Source organism: Polypterus senegalus, chromosome 1, assembly GCF_016835505.1.
Source record: "Polypterus senegalus isolate Bchr_013 chromosome 1, ASM1683550v1, whole genome shotgun sequence".
Taxonomy (NCBI): Eukaryota; Metazoa; Chordata; class Cladistia; order Polypteriformes; family Polypteridae; genus Polypterus; species Polypterus senegalus.
In genome coordinates, this window is record NC_053154.1 from 53,080,294 (window position 1) to 53,106,101 (window position 25,808).

Consider the following 25,808-nt stretch of genomic DNA (forward strand, 5'->3'; position numbering starts at 1 on the left):
GATATCACTTTCATGATGAAATTCATTAAAATATGTATGTTAAATTGTGATCCCTGCCTGGAGTTTGCATGTTTTCCTGGTGGGTTTTCTCAGTGTGCTCAGTTTTCCATCCAAAGGCATGAAGCTTTGGGGATTTGGTGGTGCAAAAATGTCACCAGTGTATGTTGTGTGCTTGTGTTCACCTTGCGATGAGCTGATGTCCCGTCCAGGGATTGTTTCTGCCTTGCGCTCAATGCTAGCTGGAATGGGCACATCCCTGAATTGATGGATGTAATCATTAAACATCCTGTTCAGAGATATTTTGGCAAGGTGTCCTCAGAATTGAATGGATGTTTCAGGCACACGCGTCGCATCGCGTGAAGTATAAACCTGGCCTTAGGCGCCTTATTTTTTAGCTGACAATCTTGACTAGGGCTTATTTTTGGGGCAGGTCTTATATTACAGAGCAGCCTGAAAATCATGGCATGGCTTATTTTCGAAGTATGTCTTATTTTCGGGGAAACACGGTATGTAATGGTCACACACTGTGATAAAATTTGCCTTTCCTTGAATACAGTCTGCTCATAGTGCACTCTACCTCAGACTAGCATGACAATGACTGAAAGCATACAGTGAAGATAACACTGGAGTGGCTTAAAGACAAGTCCCAGACTTCAAACCTGTGCAGAGACCTGAAGATGCAGTTTACAGACATTTCCCATCCAGTCTAATGGAACCTGAAAAGATCTGCCAGGAAGAATAAGATAAACTGTCCAAATCCAGTTGGGCAAAGCTTGTAGAGACTTATACAAGAAGACTCAAAGCTGTAATTGCTACTAAAGAGGCTTCTACAAAGTAATGAGTTTAGAGTCTTAATCTATACTAATAAAAGGCAAAGCCCTCACTGACTGACTGACTGACTGACTGACTCACTCTCTCTCTCACTCACTCACTCACTGACTGACTCACTCACTCATCACTAATTCTCCAACTTCCCGTGTAGGTGGAAGGCTGAAATTTGGCAGGCTTATTCCTTACACCTTACTTAAAAAAGTTAGACAGGTTTTATTTCAAAATTCTATGCATAACGGTCATAACTGAAACCTACTTTCGTATACTGTATACAGCCATAGTGGGCAGCTTGGTCGCCGTGTGAGGCGGAGTTGCATCTTGCGTCTCGCATCATCAGCCTCCCACATAATCGAGTGCCTGCCCATATAAGGTAAATATTCGCGGGTGAAGGACTGTGCTTAGCATATTCATAAGTGCGGCTGTTGCGGAAATCTGCACGCCTCCCATGTAATTGACTGCCTGTCCATATAAGGCCATTCTTTGATGCGGTGTGTTCATTCCTTTCCTTGCTTCGCCAAGGAAGCAGACTGTTCACAGCTTCTCCACTGTTTTATAAACGAATGACATATAAGGCCATCCTTTTTCCTTTCTTCGCCAAGGAAGCAGCCTTTTTATTTAATCCACGGGTTCTCCGCTGTTTTATTGTTCATTTATTACGATTGTTATAGTTATTGTGTTTTATAAACGAATGCCATATAAGGCCATCCTTTTTCCTTTCTTCGCCAAGGAAGCAGCCTTTTTATTTAATCACAAATATTCGCAGGTGAAAGACTGTGCTTAGCATATTCATAAGTGCAGCTGCTGCAGAAATCAGCACGCCTCCCACGTAATTGACTACCTGCCCATATAAGGCTGTTCTTCGCTGCGGTGTGTTCATTCCTTTCCTTGCTTCGCCAAGGAAGCAGTCTTTTCACAGCTTCTCCACTGTTTTATTAACAAACGACATATAAGGCCGTCCTTTTTCCTTGCTTCGCCGAGGAAGCAGCCTTTTTATTTAATCCATGGGTTCTCCTCTGTTTTACTGTTCATTTATTACGATTGTTATAGTTATTGTGTAGGTATTTTAGACTTTGTTAACTGATCAAGTACCCATTCCCTGTATTGTTCCAACCATACCCCCATTAACATGTCTATCAAGGTAATCAACATCGATCAAAGAACTATCACTTACCGAGTGGTGTCCATGCCCGGAGATGGCGCCTGCCTTTTCCATTCTCTGTGTTACATATTGCACGGACATATCAGGATATCACTTTTGATATCCGGAGGGACATTGTGTTTTATGTATTAAATGACTGGGACAGGTTCAAAGTGTGGACTGATGATGGTACAGGAGATAATTATAGTACACAGGAGCACTATAAGACTGAAATGCTTAAGCCCTTCAATCCTCGCATTCCCGTTTTACCATCTAATCTCCCATTTCAATTCAACTGCCTTCAATTTCCAGTAAAGCTCTGCTTCGCAATGACAATTAATAAGTCTCAGGTACAATCACTACAAAAGGTTGGCATTGATTTGAGACAGGATTGCTTTTCACATGGCCAACTGTATGTTGCATGCTCAAGAATAAGCTCGGCGCACAGCTTGGTCATATTACAACCGGAGGGCCTAACTGAAAATGTGGTATACAAAGAGATCCTTAACAAATAATTTTTTGTATATTTTCCCTCAGTTTAAAAATGTTTACTTTTTTCTTAATAAAAATATTGAGGCAATATTTTGCCGCTGCGAAGCACGGGTATTTTGCTAGTACTAGATAATATGATTGAGAGATTTCAGTTTTTCACCATTCTGACAACATGTTCATGTGTCATTGTGGATTACTGAGTGTAGACTGATGTTAAAAAAAGCAAATTTATCCATTTAAAATTAAATCTACAATACAATAGAGTGCAGAATGTGAAGAGGTTGACATAATTGCTAAATCCATTGTAGGTCTATAAAACATAGCAGAAAAAAGGTAGGCAGTCTGTAACATTACTTCTTAATAATACTGTACTGTTAAATTCTGAAATTTTCTTTTTGCTTGTTTTAAAAGGTACAACACAGAGGAGCAGTGTTTAGTATTTTTGCCACACAACTTCAGAGTCCCTAGTTTGCCTGACACCATCCCTCTCAGCTTTGTATCCAAAATCAATGACAATGGGCTTTTCTTTGGGTACACTGGTGTCCTAGTGCAGTGCTGAAAATTGTGTGTTAAGTCATAGAAAACTATTCATTGGTTGTGTGTGAGGAAACGTAGGTGCACAGAGCAATAGCCTGGCACCCCAGTTCCTGCCTTGCACCTGATGCTTCTGGGAGAGGCTTTGTGATACTGAAGTGAGTATTCATAACGAGCTAAAGAAAATGGTAATATAGTGGGTTTGCAGAAAGTAAAATATATGAAGATATCATTGGACTGGCAGGAACTAACCTAGAGACTAAAATGTAAAATAAATAACATTTTTTAAGCATTCTCACTGCACATGTATGTTACTGAGACAATAATGAACATTCTTTAGCTAACGGGTGACAAGCTGGCAGTATACTTCAGCCCAGGCCAATTAAAATAGAAAAACACTTCTTTTTTAACTAGCACACAAATCTCTTAAGGTGTTTGTGATGCTTAAAATAACCTGCACTGAATTACACTGTGTGCGAAGGCCAGTTCTCACTGGACATTTTTCTTAAGTTCATAAACATTAAGGTAGAGAATGGTAATAAGCAGATGTTTCAAGTGTGAATAGAAGAAGTTAAATTTAAGCTTTCACCTACGTGACTCAGTTTACTTTGAGAAAGGTAGCTGTTGAAGAAACAGCCTTAGAGCAGCAAAATGTGTCCGTAGCAACTGATCAATTTAACTGCCACATTGTTGCACTGACTCACAGTCCCAATATTCCCCTGTGTAAGATCTTGCAATAAACGAGCTTGTACTCTACCGTCACAGCGAGAGACTGACTTATAAATTAGATCCAAATTGTTAAGGAAAGCCAGCATTTCCCATCCATTTCACTTGAAAGGCTTCCTCTTATTCCCTTAATAGATACAACATATTGCAAACCGTGGCGGCGGCTAACAGAAACGTCTTAAAGTTCTAAAAAGCACCACATTTTGCATTTCATGAAGGAATAAGCAAACAAATTCAATAGCTGGACCAAAAATGTAATTTATTTTCTTCAACTTTTTTAAACCCTCAGATATTACTATTTGTCTTTCCTGGCCATTACCAGTCAGAACACATTACCTCTTACTGAAAATATGATTTCAAATAGATACCATATTTTGGATTAAAGCTCATACCAAGAATATAAGATATTTTTAAAATTCATGCATAAAATACTGTGAATTCTTCTTCACTTTTTTCTTCAAAAATGTCAAGGGTTTGGATTCTCGCCTTCCCACTTTTCAACGTAATGCTTTGTATCCAAAATCAATGTATAAATAAATTAAACATATATTAATAAACTATGTATCTCAGAGGAGGTTTGACAGCACTCACCACTCATCTATCACTAAAGGTATGTGAGTATTAAAGGAGTATCTGCTCAGGATCCTTATTTAGCACAACACACCCTGCACACCTAATGGCACCATAAAAGGGGGTCACTGCAGAAGAGACTGAAAATATGGCATGTCCTCTCTGAATGTGTAAGCGTCCGTAATCCACCGGCAAAGAAAGGCTAAGTTTCTGTTCAAAGCCAGAGAGCATCTTGATTTAATACATACAGTATAATAAGAGATGGCTCTGAACTAGTATCATATAGTGAAGCAGAGTAATGGTCATTATTAGTTATAAAGTGTTGCATTGCTGGGTAAAATCAAAGGAAGAGAGCAAAAAGAACATAAAGAAACACCATATGAGCTCAACCCTGCCAGGAAGCCCAAAGGATGGAAGGATGGGAGAAGGCAGGAAATGTAGGTGCACACAGCAATAGCCTGGCACCCCAGTTCCTGCCTTGAACCTGATGCTTCTGGGAGAGGCCTCATGATACTGAAGTGAGTATTCATAACGAGCTAAAGAAAATGGTGATATAGTGGACACTGCCTTCCCCAAAATGCTAGATGGCAGTTCCCCTGGAGTATAGCAGTGCCCCGGATTCTTGCAGTGCATCCTAGGACTTGGAGTTCGGTTTCTCAGCCCTCTTGGGTGCTGCCAGGGGGAGCTGTGAAAGGACCTGGAGAGTCAAGCTTCCCGGAAATAGTAGGAAGTCATGAGGACGAATGCCCCAAAGTACTTCCAGGGTGATTAATGAAATGGGATTCTTCATCTGACCCGGAAGTCCTGGAAAGTCACGTGGGAGGAAGAACAGAAGCACTTCCAGGTGAAGGACTATTTAAAAGACTGTTGGAGATCCAGCAAGTGAGCCGGAGTCGGGAGGAGTGTGACAGAGCTTGCTAGGAGGTGTGGAGGAAAGAATTATTGTTGTTATTATTATTGAGAATATTGCATATTCACTTGCCTGTTTATGGTGGCTGGGGTGCTTTGGAGACACTGTTTAAAGAAGAAGAATTCAAGATATTCTTATTGCTTTAACTCTGTGTCTATGTCTGACTGTTGGGTTTAACACTAGAATTACCAGAGCCTACGAAAAAACTTGTAAATTCATCCCACCTTAAATCGCTTCTTAAATCCCTTCACACCTCTCGGCCAGCGTCCTTTGTCCTCTAAATGTGCTGATAAAGAGAAGCTAGGAGCAGCCGGCTATTCCATCCCCCCACCAATTTAGAACGTGCACAAACTCCTCTCAGCTCATGCCTTGATTGAGTATCTGGGAGTGAAGTGGAGTTTTACAGTGGAAATAATAGATCGTTATTTGGAACACACGCATTTCATGTCTGTTACGTTTCTACAGTAATCTGTGTAAACACATTGTTAAAACAGAAACGTTTTTTATATTCTAGTAGTAGATGACAAAATGTAGGCATAAACTATATAATATATGAAGCCTGAAGTCCAGATATCAAAGAAACATTTTCACAAAAGGTACAAATATAACACAAAAATTGCACTTTTATTCAAAAATATAACTGCAGAAACAAAAAGCCGTCTTAACATGCGACATTGACACCCGTTTATTATGATTACCTCCGTGGCGCAATTGATTCAGCTGCCGACTGGGAATTAAAAGGTCGTGAGTTAGAACCTGCACTACTCCGTTTTGAGAAGTAAACTGCTCTTAGTCTTACCATTTTAGAATAAAAGCATACATTTGATTTCAGTCTGTAACAGCCGGTGTAATTTATGATTCTTATCAAAGGTTAGCTTTGTTTTTTTTTTTTTTATTCACTTTTCATTCTTTCAGTCGCGTTCAGAATCAATCCATACAACCCCATCTGACACGGCTGTTTTCACTAAAGACGCGCTATAGCTCTGCAGTGTACTTGTGACTGCATTCTCATACCAATGTTTGCGAAATGAAGTGTCTGTGTGCACTTTTCGTGGCATTACACGTGTATTTTTTGAGCATGCCCGTTTGAGCATGTTCAATCACAGGAACATATGTTGGTGTAAAAGTATAACAAAGCAAGTACACTTTTATTCAAGACTACCTGTATAACCGAAGAAGAAAGAAAGCAAGTTACAGTAGGCGATTCAAGGCATGAGAGAAGTTTGTGCATGTTCTACATTGGTGGGGGGATGGAATAGCCGGCTGCTCCTAGCTTCTCTTTATCAGCACATTTAGAGGACAAAGGACGCTAGCGGAGAGGTGTGAAGGGATTTAAGAAGCGATTTAAGGTGGGACGGATTTAGTTTTTTTGTAGGCTCTGGTAATTCTAGTGTTAACAGGGCAACAGTGCCCCCAAGCGTTTGACAACCATCAGTGGAAATGCAGTGGGCTGGTTTTGGTAAAACATGAGATGCAATGAGATTTTTAGAATGACAAGGAGAAGTGAAATGAGGAAGGCTATGATCATCAATGTCTTCATCAGATATGGCACTTAGAGAAAGAGAGATAAATGACCTTGTTGTACCTTTCCTTTCAGGTTGCTGAAAAATTTCCTTGGAGACCTGGCCAGTGTCAGACACAAAAGTTTATAAGATACTTGCAGGACTCAATTAAGACCTCTTCTCCACTTTTTCCGCATTCTTGAAGAAATAGTAGGAAGCCAACAGATGTCACTCCCCCCACATCCAGGGATGCCACGCTCCTTCCAGAAATACATGGCAAATAAACCAGCACATAATTGTTTTAGGCCTAGAACTGACTAACAATTTTTTAAGTCCATCCATCCATCCATTATCCAACCCAATATGTTCTAACAAGTCAATATAGTTTAATAAAGAAGAACTAATGTAACCCACAACCTGTTAGAGATACAAACACATTTACAGTAGTCAAGCTAGCACAGCCTGAATAGCTTAATAATTGAAAAGCATAGTTTAAACTCCAAGTGTACATTTTTGCAGTACATAAGATTTTTCAAAGCTATGCTTAATGGTTTCAAAACACAAATACAGATTCAAGATTCAAGATTCTTTATTTGTCACATGCATAGTTATACAGGACAACGCGCAGTGAAATGCAAGGCTGAATCTTCTTCCTATTAGAAAGCAGCCATGCTAGCACAAATGTTTATTTTTTCTAAAACTATTATAAATTGGTAAGTAAATATGGACCAAAAAGTCCCATTTGAAATACTTAAGTACAACAGACACGTTTACGAAGCGAATTTAATTACCTTATTCAATGTTCAAAATATTCCACATTTTGGCAGAAGTAACAATTATTCCAAACACCTAAGAGGAGGTAGGTAATCCTCACTGTCAATAAGAGATTTGGTCCACCTCAGGTCTGTCATTTATGACTACGACTTCACTGTCTTTGCTCAAAGTAAGATCAGGTTTAATTGGCAAAAGGGTCAAAATAAGAGGAAAACTATAAGCTGCAGTGCATGTTTCCAAATAAAAATACCTTGAGGTACACTTTAGAGAGGAAACGTAGTGTCTTTGAAATTAGTGAACCTACCTGCCTTTTATGAGACATTTAATTGTGACAACTGGAAGGTAAACACAGCCTGCAAGTTATTCACATTTCTTCTACAGAATTAGAATAAATTCACCAAAATTGAGTGTCTTAATAATTTAATACTTTTCATTTTGAATTTGAGCTGCAAAATTTAAATGCAGGAGGGCTCAGAAAAAAATGAGCAAGTAACATTTTCCTTCTGCTACTGGACAAGCTAATTATGGGAAGGAGCATACTTCAAAGATAAATTACCATAAACCCCCAGGACATTATTTTGCAGATGACATTGAGTTGGTCTACCAAAGCATCCCAAGAGTTATCAAAAGCATGTGTGAAGATTATTTCTATTTTCAATAATTTTCCTCAGAATTCAAGCTTTCAAATACAGCCCAAGAGTTTGGTTAATAAATATTATATGATTGTCTACCATTTTAAACACTTTCAAATGTAGCCATTTCAGAAACATGAATAGATTTTTTAAATAAAATTCCTTGCTGAAACAGTTTTTCATAGCAAGGAGTATTGAAAACAAAATTAATATAAAAATACATTTTATATATAAATGAAATGACATTCACTATGAGACCCCATGTTGTTTAAATAAGACAATTTTTAACAAATTTTAAAATGTTCACAAGACTTATGGTATTATAATTATTTCATTTATACGTCTTGAAGCCACTTTCATTATCATAAAATGAATGAAAGAAATTTCAAAACGAACACGAAAAAATATCTAGGTGTCAAAAATAGAAAATTTCATTTTAATATACTCTTGAAATGCTGTGAAATTTTATTTTTGAGACATACCATTAATGTTCCAAGATACCTCTGCTGTTTGTTCATAGTTTGATTGACCTTCTCTTAATGAATATATTGTTTATTTAAAATAACAAAAAATTTTGATTTAAGATAACACAAATCCTCAACAACTGTATATTATATACTGTAACGGCAGCACCGAGTGCCAGAAAGGATTCTTTGCTCTTTATAAAGCTTTTTTAGGTGGCTTGCTATGTTTAAAAGGACTACTCACCTTTGCCACACTAGGTGGAATTCTGTATGAGATATTGTAGGCTCACCATTTTTATAGGCGCACCTGCAACTGGTTTTGAAGCTAATCTTTCAAACAATGGAATGCCTGCTCATCCCATGAGTGACTCATTTTTGCTTCATACCACTTGACAGCACCATTACTTAGCCTTCCCTTCAACACCTCTGTATCCAATGACCAATACTAACTTCTTGAAATTGCCCACAACTCTTCAGCACATCAGGGTGATTTTTGTTTTTATTGCAAATGTGCCCATCAGTAGTGGTCTTGAGCATTTCACTGTTACATGGAATGTTGAGTGTTACGCTGTCATGCAGTGCAGCAGAACACTGCACTTCAATGTGGAGATCTGTCAATTATAAGAGAGTAGGTGAACATCCTTGTCTATAGCTGCAGGTGTACCAGTTTCATGGCTGTTTTCCTTCACTGAGCTGACAGTGCAAACAATGTTCTAGGTCCGGATTTCAGCTTTGAGACTCACCTTTCATTGTTGCTCTGTTTGTCCTTTGCCTGTGCAATTTTATCATTGTCCCTGCTTCACACAGCTCACTTAGGGTCAGTGATAACTCGATCTCCCACACTTTTTCCCCTGAAGTCCAAGAGTCGGAATCTCTGCCAGCATCTGTGCACCCAGACCAATGGACCTTAGCAAATGGGGAAGTGGTGATGGAGATGTAGAGGTAACAGTCTCTTAGCTGTCCCCAATGTACTGCTGCTGCAAATGACATTCCAGATTCTGAATCTCATCCACTCTTCACCAGCTCATCAGAAGAGCCAAGCAGATCCGTTGTGGTCTCTGCAGCACTCAGAACTTGCTAAAATTGGACAGTAGGTCTTCTTTTCATCTCGCTTCTAACGCTGGTGCCAACTGCCAGAATGGATCCTTTGCTCTTAACATGGCTCTTTTAGGTGGCTCTCTGTCCTTAAATGGGCTGTTCACTGTTACCATACTAAATGGAATTATTTTTGTAACTTTGCAGACGTTTTATAGATACCCCTGTTGTTGGAGGTGGAATGACAACTCATATTATGGGTAACACATCCCTGGCTAATGCAATTTATTAGTGCCTTACAAAACTATAAATGCAGTCAGTAAAAATTAATATAAATATAGCTTGTTCATAATCATTATACAGGAAAACTCATTCATTATTTTACTAACCTGATTTTCTAGTTCAGTGGAGTCAGGAATTGAAGGCCTAGACTGATAGCATTCGGCAGAAGACAGAAGCCAACCCAAGATTGTCATGCATACATTCACATATGGCCAGTTCAGATTTTCCAGTCAAAATAACCTTGCTGTTTTTGGGATGTGAATAGAAAAAAGCAAAGTACCTGGTATCTACTACACTACTTGCTAACTTACTCCATTTATCTATATAAATGTTGCCATTACAAAGCTATTTACAGTGGACAAATGATAACTGAGAGTGCTTGAGATAGCATACACTATTGGGATTAGTTTTCTGAAATTGAATCAATTTTGTTATAAATAATTAAACATGAGCAAGATCTGTCATGTTGGGTAGATAGCTATATACTTACAGTAGATAGAACTTTATTTGTTCCGGGTGAAATATGGCTTTTTACAGGAGATCTTATATACAGTGGGATGCAAAAGTTTGGGCAACCTTGTTAATAAGTCATTATTTTCCTGTATAAATCGTTGGTTGTTACGATAAAAAATGTCAGTTAAATATATTATATAGGAGACACACACAGTGATATTTGAGAAGTGAAATGAAGTTTATTGGATTTACAGAAAGTGTGCAATAATTGTTCAAACAAAATCAGGCAGGTGCATAAATTTGGGCACCGTTGTCATTTTATTGATTCCAAAACTTTTAGAACTTTTTATTGGAACTCAAATTGGCTTGGTAAGCTCAGTGACCCCTGACCTACATACACAGGTGAATCCTATAATGAGAAAGAGTATTTAAGGGGGTCAATTGTAAGTTTCCCTCCTCCTTTAATTTTCTTTGAAGAGTGGCAACATGGGGGTCACAAAACAACTCTCAAATGACCTGAAGACAAAGATTGTTCACCATCATGGTTTAGGGGAAGGATACAGAAAGCTGTCCCAGAGATTTAAGCTGTCTGTTTCCACAGTTAGGAACATATTGAGGAAATGGAAGACCACAGGCTCAGTTCAAGTTAAGGCTCGAAGTGGCAGACCAAGAAAGATTTCGGATAGACAGAAGCGACGAATGGTGAGAACAGTCAGAGTCAACCCACAGACCAGCACCAAAGACCTACAACATCATCTTGCAGCAGATGGCGTCACTGTACATCGTTCAACCATTCGGCGCACTTTACACAAGGAGATGCTGTATGCGAGAGTGATGCAGAGGAAGCCTTTTCTCCGCCCACAGCACAAACAGAGCCGCTTGAGGTATGCTCAAGCACATTTGGACAAGCCAGCTTCATTTTGGAATAAGGTGTTGTGGACTGATGAAACTAAAATTGAGTTATTTGGGCATAACAAGCAGCGTTATGCATAGAGGAAAAAGAACACAGCATTCCAAGAAAAACACCTGCTACCTACAGTAAAATATCATGGCGGTTCCATCATGCTGTGGGGCTGTGTGGCCAGTGCAGGGACTGGGAATCTTGTCAAAGTTGAGGGACGCATGGATTCCACTCAGTATCAGCAGATTCTGGAGACCAATGTCCAGGAATCAGTGACAAAGCTGAAGCTGCGCCGGGGCTGGATCTTTCAACAAGATAACGACCCGAAACACTGCTCAAAATCCACTAAGTCATTCATGCAGAGGAACAAGTACAACGTTCTGGAATGGCCATCTCAGTCCCCAGACCTGAATATAATTGAAAATCTGTGGTGTGAGTTAAAGAGAGCTGTCCATGCTCGGAAGCCATCAAACCCAAATGAACTAGAGATGTTTTGTAAAGAGGAATGGTCCAAAATACCTTCAACCACAATCCAGACTCTCATTGGAACCTACAGGAAGCGTTTAGAGGCTGTAATTTCTGCAAAAGGCAGATCTACTAAATATTGATTTCATTTCTTTTTTGTGGTGCCCAAATTTATGCACCTGCCTGATTTTGTTTGAACAATTATTGCACACTTTCTGTAAATCCAATAAACTTCATTTCACTTCTCAAATATCACTGTGTGTGTCTCCTATATGATATACTAGCAGAATACCCGCGCTTCACAGCGGAGTAGTGTGTTAAAGAAGGTACGAAAAAGAAAAGGAAAAATTTAAAAAATAACGTAACATGGTTGTTAATGTAATTGTTTTGTCATTGATATGAGTGTTGTTCTCATATCTATCTATATATATATATATCTCTATCTATCTATATATATATATACCCGCGCTTGGCAGCGGAGAAGTAGTGTGTTAAAGAAGAAAAGAGAAAGAAAAGGAAACATTTTGAAAATAACGTAACATGATTGTAAATGTAATTGTTTTGTCACTGTTATGAGTGTCGCTGTGATATATATATATATATATAGCAAAATACCCGCTTCACAGCGATGTCATGTGTTAAAGAAGTTATGAAAAAGAAAAGGAAACATTTTAAAAATAATGTAACATGATTGTCAAAGTAATTGTTTTGTGTATTTGGCAGCAGCGTCACAAAGTTTTTTCGCTAGCTGCATCAGAAAATGTACCACGACGTCTGACACGCCTCCTTTTTACTGTTTTCTCACAGCTTGGATTGCTGCTGTCATATATACACACACACACACACACACACACACACACACACACATACATACATACATACATATATATATATATACATATATACACATAAATATCTTCATATCTACATATCTATATACATATCTACATATACACATATATATATATACTGTATATATATACATACATACCTATCTATCATATATACACACATACATACATACACACACACAAATTATATATATGTGTGTATGTATGTATGTATGTATGTGTGTGTGTATATATATATATACACATATACTTGTGTGTATGTTTGTATGTGTCTATATGTGTGTGTATAGGTTTGGTCACTGAGTGCAAGGGAAAAATAATAAATTATAGTCTATAAGTTATTAAACAGTAAAACATTAACGTTTTAAGAAGTACAGGTACATTGAAATTACATTTTCTATGTGAACGCTCAAATTTGTGCCTCTGGTAATGTGCCTTACCGCATTTAAAGAAAATTAGTTTTGTGTCCTCTGCAGTGTTAAGAGAGAAAGGCTTTGGTTTGGGATAAAAGGAAAAAGGTGTAAAGAAAGGAAAGTTGCCTTTTCTTTTATATAGTATAGAGAGATGTGTTCGCTGACGCTATGATCGCCTTTTGGGGACAGTCGCGTGGGTCTTGTGTAGACTGGTGAGACGCCCCGCCATTAATCGGCTGTGATGGCACTGTCAGTCCTCCACTCGTGTGCGTGTCTTCATAATCCGAGTGAGGACCTGATAATCGTATACATGCAAAAGAAAGTGTGAATCGCCTTAATATTATTTTGCCGTGGTGTAGAAAAGGGGTCCCGTGTTTGCACTTGTCTGGGCTATAGCGCAGGGGGAGGATGAAAAATTAAAAGTGCTCACTTTGACTTAAGGCAGAAGCGCAGTCAGCGTCTCAAAGGCCGGCACAGCTATGCACGCGCGCTGGCTGCTCGACTTTTGCTGGGCAGGAGACCCCAGTTTGCAGACACATTCATGATATCAAAAGTCTCAGCGCTCTTTGGAGGTCATTCATATATATATATATAGCAAAATACCCGCCTCGCAGCGAGAAGTAGTGTGTTAAAGAAGTAATGAAAAGAAAAGGAAACATTTTAATAATAACGTAACATGATTGACATTGTCATGAGTGTTGCTGTCATATATATGCCTGCCTAAATAAGTCACCCTCGCTTTGCTCTTACTTTTTACCGCTCATTTAATCATGGCTAGTGGCGAAAAATTATAAAATGGAAGGAGGATGGCTTTACCAAAACAATTATTGATGGCTTAATCGATTATTCATAAAGCTTGAATTGGTGATCTGTTTTTCTGTGTTAACCTCATATTTTTTCATACTTATTCTCAAACTATGGTGGTGCGAGGGTAAAATGAATCGGATGCGCTGATCAATGTAATCGTGTACCAGGAAATCATGCATTGACAAAAGCTCCCTTTGCTTGTAATGCAAAGTGTGATTAAATGCATTATTTTTAACGTTATGGAGCACATGCATCAAGCTTCTCAGCTGTGCTTGTGCTAAGAAAAGGAAAGATTTTAAAAATAACGTAACACGATTGTCAATGTGACCTTTTGTAAGTAGTGCCTGGAGGATTCAGTGTGTAGAAACTCTAGAGACAGCGTGTGTATTAACTTGTGGATTTTTCTGTGAGTATTTGGTGGCAGTCTGACGGTTGCTTCGAAGACAGCGTTAGCGCGAGCTCAGCTCAGAGCAAAATGAGGTGGGAGGGAGATGATGACGTGACTCCCCACCCGCCTTTAACTGTCAATCCCCACAAACACAGTCTCTGAATTTGCATAAGCACACCCTTCACCTACAATTTTAACTTAGTTACAAAGTGATCAAAACTCTCGCTTATATCCTCGCCCTCTCATTAAACTTGTATCCCGCATTACCTGTGGGTATGTGAAACGCCAGCGTAGCCTGTCTATGAACTTAATTTAAAGTTTAGGTTTACACCTTGCTTTCTTTCCAGCTGGCAACACTCATGAATATGGTAGTATATGTCACTCGCTCACTTCTTATTGTTTCGCTGCCTTCTCAATTATAAAATGCATGTTTTCTTAAGCGCTTTTTGGAGGTCTTCCTGGTTTTCTACGCACTGCGTTGACAGTCAGTTCACGTGATTACGTGGGAGGCGTGATGATGTCACACAAAACTCCCCCCACGTCATTCCAGCTCAACTCCATTACAGTTAATGGAGAAAAATACCTTTCAGTTATGACCATTAGGCGTAGAATTTCGAAATGAAACCTGCCCAACTTTTGTAAGTAAGCTGTAAGGAATAAGCCTGCCAAATTTCAGCCTTCTACCTACACGGGAAGTTGGAGAATTAGTGATGAGTGAGTGAGTGAGTGAGTGAGTGAATGAGTGAGTGAGTGAGTGAGGGCTTTGCCTTTTATTAGTATAGATTTAACTGACATTTTTTATCATAACAACCAACGATTTATACAGGAAAATAATGACTATTAACAAGGTTGCCCAAACTTTTGCATCCCACTGTATACTGTATATATGTATATATGTATACAGTATATATATATACAGGTAAAATTCCGTTACAAAGAATATCTTTACAATGAAATTTTCATTACAACAAAGTATTTTTATGGTCCCGACAGTTTCCCCATATGACACGAGACTATAGAAATCTCGTTACTACGAAATACATTCAGCAGATACTTTCATTGCAACAAAGTGTCCAAAAGACCTTGAAATGCCTGAATGAATTATCCACAGAGCAGTTAGTTCTGTGGTCACAGTTCAGCTGTGCACAACGATCACCAAACAGAAACATTGTATTTTTTTCTCTTTTTTTGAACTTTCCTTGTACTGTTTTTTTGCTGTTTTTGTTTTCTGTGGTTTTCAGTGACATCCGTTGCTTATTACTTGTCAACATTTGAAAAACATCCATTGGAATTTAACTCAAGGTCACCCTACTATAGAAACGGCAGACATGAAAAAATGAAGTTCATATTAGAAAAAAAACTACATTTTTGCAGCTCTCGATTGTGGCAAAAAGAAAAAAGACGTTGCCAGTGAATTTGGAATTTCACCATCGACACTGTCAACTGTCTTGAATGACCGAGCCAAAAAAAGAAGAAAAATCTCAAACTTATGTGAACTGCTGCATTTCAAGACGTTGAAAAAGCCGTTTTTATGTGGTTCAGTGATGCCCGTTCAAGAAACATTCCTATTAATGCGGCACTCATTCAAGAATGTGTGAGGTTTTCAAACTCTCTTGGGACCTCCCCCAACTGGACAACACGCAGAAGAGCGTACCGAAGTGCGATCACCCTGTCTGTGGAAGACTTTTTATCCATTGTCAGGACAACAGCAGGCTCACAGCTCTGCTGTGGCTCTTCACCGAAGCAAACAGAAAAGATCTCGATGGGTGATGCAAGGGACATTATACATGCAGGGAACAGTATTACTTGGCCAGTGACCTAGCCGGAACTCTGCCTGTCTGCTGTGTCAAAGTATAGGAGAATGGTAGATACTGCTACAATAAATAACCGTGCTGTTCCTGTTTCAAGCTGAATAAAGCTGGTTTTGCTAAAGCACTGAGACTCAGCCTCGTATTTTGAGGTGCAAGACAGGGACTTATAGCGCAACCTCAATCTTTTACGATTTGCTTCTGTGGCACTTTGCTGCATGAATGTGAGCCTGCTGTTGTCCTGCCCCGGCAACGGACAAGCAATCTTCTACAGACGCGGCAATCGCATTTCGGGACGCATTTCAGCATGTCTTTCCCATTGGGTTGGGGATGGGAGGGATGCCAAAAGAGTTCAGAAACCTCATAATATGAGGAAGAAGAAAAGGATGATTCATTTTCTGATTGATAACTGTGCTGCCCACAACATGCTTCCACATTTAGATAATGTCTGTGTTGAATTCCTCCCTCCCAATTGCACAGCAGTGTTTCAGCTACTGGATTTGGGCATGGGAAAGGCACTATAGAAATAAAATGTATTATTATTATTATTATTATTATTATTATTATTATTATTATTATCATTCGCACCCTGAAAGTGTATTATTGCAAATTCGTTGTACTGTAACGGAATTTTTTCTGTATAAACACACTAACACACCAGGAATGGAAATTAATGAGGAAAGATAACCTTTGACTTGGCTCTCACAGTCGCAGTGAGGCATTATGTAGACATATTGCTGTTGGTACAAAGGATTCCCAGTAGTGTCTTGACGCACCTCTGCTGAATAATTTGTTGGCTGAAAGTTCTCAGTGTTATGTCAGAGAGTGTGTGCAGCATTGTTCATAATGGCAAATGGTTTTTTGTTTAATTCTTTCCTTAGCTAAAACCTCCAGGAGGTCCACAGTGTATCCTATAACTGAGCCTGCTCTTTTAATTAGCTTGGTGGTTTGATGGTCCTCTCTTGAAGTGCTGTTACAACCCCAGCATACCACAGTGTAGAAAATTGCACTACTCACATTAAGGAAACACAGTCTCCTAAGGAAGAAGAGCCTGCTCTGCCCTTTTATAAATATTTCTGTGTTCCAAGACCAGTCCAACCTATTATAGATATGGACTAACAAATACTTGTATTAGCGTACTACCTCTACATCTGCTCCCTGTATAGTGACTGGACACAGAGGCTGCTTAGTATGATGAAAGTCAATAACCAGCTCCTTAGTTTTGGAAATTTGCAAAATTTTTAATGTTGTTGAGGGTGGAGTCCATATTGATTATGCCTTGTAAGGCCTATGTGACTGGTCAATATAATTCTGATGTTTTTGTATTTTTCCTGATTCATTTACTTGCAGCAATGCAAAGTCACTTGAAAAATGTTACAGCCAGGATTACCACACAAAGAAAAATTAAGCCGCAAGCAGTGTTTTTCTAGTTTTAAGATATTTTTCAGTTACAGCTTTATTTAATTTTACTGCTGGTTATTTTCAAATTTTAATTTTTATTTCGTTTTTCATTCTTTTTATTAGTTTACATTTTTCACCATTTTCTAATATTAGTTTTTCATTCTTATTTATGGTTTTAGTTTAGTTTTAGTTTGTCACCAATTAACTTTTCATTTTTTGTTACAATTTATTAGTTTTTTTATTACTTGTCAAAAATGTCCACACGAACACAATTTTGCAAGAGTAAAAACATTTGTATATCATTCATGTTGTATCTATTAACTTAATAATACAATTTTGCTGTCTCTGACAGAACTCCATTCTCTCATAGTTATGTGACAGTTCAGTGCTTCCAATATAATCAATAAATGCAAGAATCAAGAGGCAAGTGGGCTCTGATGTCATTTGTTACCTGGCAATTAACAGACATTAATGACACACTCCTAATATCCAGCTATTAAAGAATAGCTGATGTTCACAATCTCACCGCATATACATGGTGAGAACATGGAGTCTCCATACAGACGCTGACCAGGCAGGAAGTCAAACCTAAAGCCTTGGCATTGTGTAATTCTAATAATAATAATAATAATAATACATTCTATTTACATAGAGCTTAAAGATCTTCAAAAATAGTCAAAGGAATACAACAGAATTAAAAGCAACGATGACATTAAAAGCTCAGCACACAAACTAATATCAAACAATAATAAATATTTGAAAGTCAATGTTTTGAATTAGATTTAGAACAAGCTGGAAAAAGGAAGTAAGCCTTGAACAAATAGCACAGTTTTTGTATGCTTACATTTAGGAATATAAATATAACTGCCAAAATCACACTGACAAGGAACAATGATTAGGATAAGAGTGGATTTCGTTATCAGTTTCACTGCCAAACGCTGAATGACATTGACCATGTAATGGCTATTTGCTTGGTGTTTACTTCAGATGTAACAATCCCAGCTAGACCTCCATGAGTCTGCAAAGTAAACAATAAGAAAGAGTTGCCTCATTTAGAGATGAAGACTTCTCAAGGATTTTTGTTTGTTTGTTTGTTTGTTTTGCATGACACATCAAGATTGCAGTCTGCAATGAATCACATAGTTCTAGTGCATTACCACTGATGAGGTGTGTCTTAAGCATGGCAATGTTATATACAAAATCAACTGCACACATATTTATTGCCAGTTTATTTCAATATAGAGCAGATATGATACATTACTTATGTTAAAATAAAATAAAAAACCCGGGGTAGTGTGGCATACTTCAGAAGCACAGCATGTTACAATCCTTTGTTAAAACCTTTGCAATACTGTGGCATTCTAAATATATTTTATTGAATTCTATCCATTTGCTACCATTGAAGCATTTAACATAGAGAAGTTCATCACAATAGCCTGACAGGAATGCACTATGCGACAACACACTGCCCCCTTTAAAACAACAGTACTAATAACCTGAATAATACTAAACATATACGTGTAAAACTGGCTTGCTTGATAACAGTGACTGCATGCTGCACACCTGTGTCACCTGTCACTGCAGAGGTATCGTCAATAAACAAGCAATATCTCTGGGAAGTAAGGTTAAATGGATGAAATGCCTACCTTTTTTGGTGTATAAAGATTACCGTACATCTTTTCCAGTCCAAATACTGATTGAATTTGAAACATGATGACTGCTATTTGAGCTTGGTAAATCCTCTATGATTCTAATTTTCAAAATATTTAGCTGTATCTTCCACAGTAAGGTTTTTCAAGTTGTAATTAAGTGACATTTAATTGAAGTTTTGTGAAAGTTGCTGGTCATTTGCTGACAACAGAACATTTGTGACTGAAGGTCAGTTTTGGCCAGTGAAATCCACAAAACAAGTCATTGACAAGTGCTGAGGCTTTGGTATTCACTCTCAGTTCTAGAAGGGAAAGCTGACTGATGAAAAAACGACCAATAAAATTCACAGATTCAGATGCTAGCAGTGTGGGATACTGGCACATGCATATTAATCGATGGTCGCTCCTAATCAAATTTACAACTGCATGGTTTTAAATTATTTTTAAAATATATACCAGCAGTTGCATGCACGCATGTACATTATGTATAGGGACTAGTGAGGTGTAAATCCAACTCTATCAGACGATCCGATAGTTTCTTTCCCCAGACTGTTAGACAACTGAACAGTCTTCTTCCTTCAAATTCAAACTGGACTTAAATCACTGCACAGCCTCTATTCCTGCTTCTGTCTCTCAATGAACATTATCTATAGTCTGTGACTCTTTAAACATCTTGTGATAACACAACCTGCTTGTTACTCTCAGGAGCTGCTGCCACTGGCCTACCTTCTGATTCCTCATGTCCCACATACTGGAATGTTTACAAATGTCCTATGTATGTGCATTGAATGTTGCACTGTTATATCGATTGCACTGTGAAAACTGCACATTATTCGTTAATTGCTTAATTGCACATACTTATTACTGTAATTTATTTAGTATGTGTAATTTTCCTTGTATGTTGCCCTCTCTATAGTGTCTGTTGTATACAGAATTTGTTTTATGTTGCACCCAGCTATTGGGGAATGACATTTTGTATCCCTGCACTGCTCATATATAGATAAAATGACAACAAAGTCCACTTGAACTTGAGATAAAAATATCATTTTTGGGTGAAATATTCCTTTAAGCTATTATAAAGTAAGTCCCAAATTTCTCCACTTACTCAAGGTTTTATTTAAATTAATTAATAACTTTGTACTTTGTGTGATATCGCGATATCTGGGAAAAACTCATCTTTAGTAGCAGCAATATGGAAAAAACAGACCACAGCTTAGCTCTTGCCTCAAATAACAATTATAAAATACACAAAATCACAAGCAAGAAATATTATTGGTTCTGTGCACTTTATTATACAAAATAAAACATAGGGCTAGGTCACTAATTGTGCTGCTATTGATATTTTGTGTTTAAAATAATGGTAATCATCAATAAAGTGACTTTATACTTTTCTTCATAATAAAAAGCCTTGATCTGGATGAACAATCACATTGAATGTTGCATTGATGTTCTTTTCAGAGGAACAATGCTAAGCAATAAATCATCTGGAGATATAAAAATGCCTTGAAGGAATGACGTCAGAGAGATCATCCAGAAACTAGTGTTTAATTGTATTTTTTCTAAGATTGCTTCAAAGCAAATCATTAATGAAAACAGCAAATATATTGGACTGAAACTTGAGATAAAAAATCAAAAAAGTTAGCAAAAAAATGATGAATGGAAATGATATTATAATAGCTTTGTTTTTTCATTTTCTTATTTCAATGGTTAGTAACAAGCAACATGCTACAAATGACAAAGTGACAGATCTACAGCATTTAAAATGTGACTGTGAACATGAATAAAGCATATAGTAATTTAGACATATCAATTCTTTAGTGTCTTTTAAAGAGCTATTTTTGTTTTGGTCAAATTAATTTTTAGGTTTTATTTGTACACATAGATAGATAGATAGATAGATAGATAGATAGATAGATAGATAGATAGATAGATAGATAGATAGATAGATAGATGTTTCCTCACTGAGAGGTTCTCCACTAAAAGAAGTGTTGGACCGCAGGCATTAGTGGCATTCACATCGAAGTGCTTGTACAAATTATTCAGGTTGTCTACCACAGAGAGGTGTTGGCACTCACCATGCTAGGAGTATTTGCTTTATAGTCTGTTATTGTCCACGAACCTTGCCACATGTGCTTAAGATCGGACTGTTCAAGTTGCTCTTTTATTCTCTAAGATGACTTTTCATGCAATTTCATTTAGCACATATCCAATATAACATATCACAGTTTCTGTAAACACATTGATGTTTTCATCAGAGCTGTTCCTGAGCATATGCCAGTCTGCAAAATCCAGTGCATCCTGGAGTATGACCTCTCATTGGTCTGTCCAACAAGTGACTTTAAGGACTGAATTTTTTTGCTTTTGTATCTGGACTTTAGAAAGTTGGCGACATGGTCAGGTTTGTCCGACAGAGGCAGTATCTGTGCTCTATAGCCGTCTTTACACAGAGTACAGCACTGAGGCAGTCTCCTGTTCCCTCTGGTTGAACATGTGTTGATAAAACTTCAACATTAAATTTCTAATAATAATATTAATACATTTTATTTATATATTTATATACAGTGATACCTTGGAATTCGAACTTAATCTGTTCCATAACCCTGTTCGAGTTCCAAATCGTTTGAGTTCCAAGACAATTTTTCCCCTTTAAAATGATAGAAACTGGATTAATCTGTTCCTGGGTCCCATGAACTCAAATTTTCAAAATGATTTTAAGAGTAAATACACTGGATTTTAAGGTAAAATATTAACAAATAATAATATTTTAATAAAAATGTAAATTAATAAAATTAAAAATATAAAAACCCATATTTACCTTAAAAAGGAATGATGATGGCACATGTGGAAGCTGGTGAAGGAGGAGGAGAGAGATTATTGCTTGGAAGGCTTTCCTCTTACTCCTATTTTCCTCACTACACTTTTTAGGACCTATGGCAAATACACTAAGTTGTTATTATTTAAAAAAAACAACACAAAACTGGCACAAAAGCATAAAATTAGCAGCGACAATAGCAGCGAAAATCACGCAAGATGCTTTCACTACTGCTTCCGACAAAGAACTGAATAACAAAACGAATGGGTGGCCCGAGTGCTAGGGAAATGTACACACTAGTGACTGGTCATTAGCAAGTAGGACATGGGCACTGGTGGTCAGCATGATCAGGCCCACAAGCTTTTTTTGCACTGACTCGTTTCACTCTGTTTCTTTCGGCTGCTGTTTCTCTGGCATTCTGTTGTTGTTGCTGGTTTTTCGAAGGATCTTACTCAGCTAAGTTGAGTCAGTAAGCTGATGAGTGACCCACAATACTATGCTTATGAATGTCTTGTGATTATAACTCATGAAAGCCAAAGTAGTGGGTGTAAATAAAGTAAATAAAATAACAATTAGCACAAAGTAAACATGTAGTCTGATTGGAGCTGGAAGATTGGTGACCGTACCATCTTGAAACCACAAGTTTGGAGTGAAGGCTCAGTGTAGAAAGGAAGAGGGGATCAGAGTTACAAGTAAGATAGATATAAATAGAAAGTGTTGCAGAAGGGTTAAAACCAGAAAGCTTTTGTGGCTTTAGAGTGGTGGATGCCAGGTTTTGAAAGGTATTGCTTCCTTGGCTGTATTCCAGATACAGTTGAAAAAACAAACAGCACTAAATATATAGTGACTCTAATCAGCTAAAAATTTCCTTTGTTCCCGGGAGTAGAGGAGGAGAAAACCCAGGACACATGATGTCACTTCCACCCAACTGTCAGAATCCCATTCTAGAATCATTCTGGACCCCGCTCCCAAAGAAAAAAGACCTCCAAGTCAGCCAGCTGTTCTCTTTCTGAAAACATAGGCTATTTTAGGGCTATTTGTCTTTGACCGAATGTTCTACTTTTGTTACTTTTTTCATTTAAATGATAGCCATTGATAGATGTTAACCTGGGATTTCAAAAACATTCACATTTATTATTTGCAATAACAAAATACACACAAGAGAGGTTTAAAAAAAAAAAAAACAGAAGAGAAGAGTTAATGATTTAAAATAATTTAAATAGTGACTTTAATAGCAATTACTAACATTTTTTTCTTTAGCCTCTGGGAGTACAGCTTATGGAAAGGTCAATGTCTGGCCAGAGTTTAAAAAAAGCAAACCACAGTATATGGGTATTTGATCGATATGTACCTTATATAGTGTTTTCCTAATAGATTTCATGCAATTTAATGTGGGGGGATGCAATGAGTAACTTATAAGCTCACCTGCTTGTCAAAGCTAAATAAAGACTTCAGTTCAGTCCTTCATTTTTAGTCATTAATAAAATACAGCAACAGCAAAGATACATAACAATTAACATAACGGTAATGCAGAGGTCAATATTTTTGGCAAACAGGTAAACATAACATGCTACAATAAGTTTCAGCAAATAAAGAAATGACTCTAATTTATAGTGCGAAAAAGCATTCCTGGAGAAAATAAACCCCTGTCAGAGCTGAGTATAGTTCACAGTTTTTTTGGAAAAGGGATTTGAAAAGGGCTTTTATTATTGAAGACATGCAGGTTTGCCATCTCACCAAACTAGTAAATACACCCATGTCCTTTGTGATATGTCTGGCTCACTGTGCCATCAGGTCAAAGCTCATTCTCCATTCCCGATATTCTGGCTCTTAAACTATTTTTACTATCCTGCTACAATGTTAATCTATTTGCAAACTATAAGTATCCTAGTTTGCTTTCTTTAGCTGGGATAAAAATGTCTTTATTTTCAAATCTTCACAAACTCCCACACATGGTGGTTAAACACAAGGGTGAGCTTGGTACAACAAAACCAGAGTTAATCGGGACCCTAATCTCCACTCGGCCATCTAATCTACAAAGGTTTTGTCCCTCAGAATTAGGTTTGACAGTGTTCCTGCATATCTAATTCCAAAGCAATCTCTTTTTCTCCTTATTGCTTCCCGCTTCATGTTGAAAGCTGGCCCCGCTTACACTACCCTCTCACCCCGATCTTAACTGGCTTTTGCCGGTGAGCAGTCTTTTATCTTCCTTGCTGATTGAAAGGTCATGGGTCACTGAAAACATCGGGAGCTGGTGAAAGGGCTGCCGTCTTCCAACATATAACGCATCACCTCTGACTCAGCAGATTCATTAAAAGTGATAGGAGGCTTTAAAAACTGACAGCCAGCCTTGTCTCTACTCTAGTGTTTCACAACAGACTGCTGTTTTAGTCTCATTTTCAGAGCCTCTCCACCATGGCAGTCTCCTCATGGTGGTACTGGCAGCAGGAATTCTGTTTCCCTGAGTCCAGTAATAACTTTTTTTCACATTGATAGGATCCATCTGCCTCTGTGCTAGGAAGTCATTTAAACCAAACATACAGAACTTCAGTATTCATCACCTTATATTTAGCAAAATAGTTCAAGCATTCCTAAACTTTTTTTTTAAACTTAAAATGCATTTTTAATACATGGAGCACTTACTTCCATACACTTCCAAACTATATTAAACAAACATCAAAAATAAAAATGAGCCATTGGATGTAAAAGACATGACCTTTCAGTTCCTGATGTGTTTTATTATTTCTGTCTACTGAAAGGATGCTAATCTGTGACATATTTTAAGTGTTTCAGAAAATGCTGTCACTACCTAACACATCTCTTGCAGGATTTTCAGACAGACAAGGTCAATTGTAAAGTAAAAATGCACATAGGTCATGACATATATCATACCAAGACTAGCAAGGACATACAGTAGTTTAAATATTGCAAAAGGTCATACTACTGTAACACTCAAGCCTTACTTAAATTCTACAATAATTTTGAGTGGACAAATCAGCTACCCTTCAGTTAACATACTGACACATTGGCCACGAGGTGAGACATTGATTATTTCCATATACCGCAATGAAGAATAGGCTGCAACTGTTAAAGCAACAGAAAGACTGGAGCTTTTAATAAGTGCTCAGCCAGGCATGAAGCTAGACTGACATTTTACTGCTTCTATAAAAGAACCCACTTGTTAAAGGCTAAAGAGATCAGAATTTAAAATGAGAAGACTCGCAACCACCTTACCAGCAGAACCTGACAAGACCTTTCTGTTTTGTAAACTGAAAGTCAATAGAAAATATTGCCTTTGTGTGGCCCTGTAAAGTTTAAAGTTGTTATTACTTTCATTATTTATTATTATATGGTGGAACTAAATAATATCCTAAGTATTGTGTGCAAACTTATAGTTATTATAGTGGCTACGAAATATTGCATACAATATAAAATGAATGCTTGGGAAAGGCCTCCACACAGAACTCTCAGTATTTTAGTCAGTGTGGTGCAAGTTCACACTTCACAAGAACTAGCTCAAAGTTCCGTTTACACAGATTAAAATGAATAAATTCACATTCATAGTTCACCATTTCAATTTTGAACTAGTTCATGTTCAGTTTATTTTGTATTTTTTAAGGAGGGAGAATAAATGACCTATGAGTTTTCTTTTTCAATTTTGCATGCCTTATATTAGGCCATTACAGTGTTCTTGAATAAAATACAATAATTATGAAGACTTTTTTATTTAAATACACTTTATTGAATTATACCCAGCAACAAACACATATAATCATATAAGCTAATGTCCTCCCGGTCAAAAAAGAAATTAAATAGATGCAAGTATACATATAAATTGCTGTTCTATTTCCAACCATGTGACACAAATGGTGACTGTGGAACCAGTGTGTAGATAAACTAACCTAGTACGCTGCCAGTCAAAATTTGCGTTGCATGTCCAATGGGGAAAAATATAAAGTGGTCTCGCGAA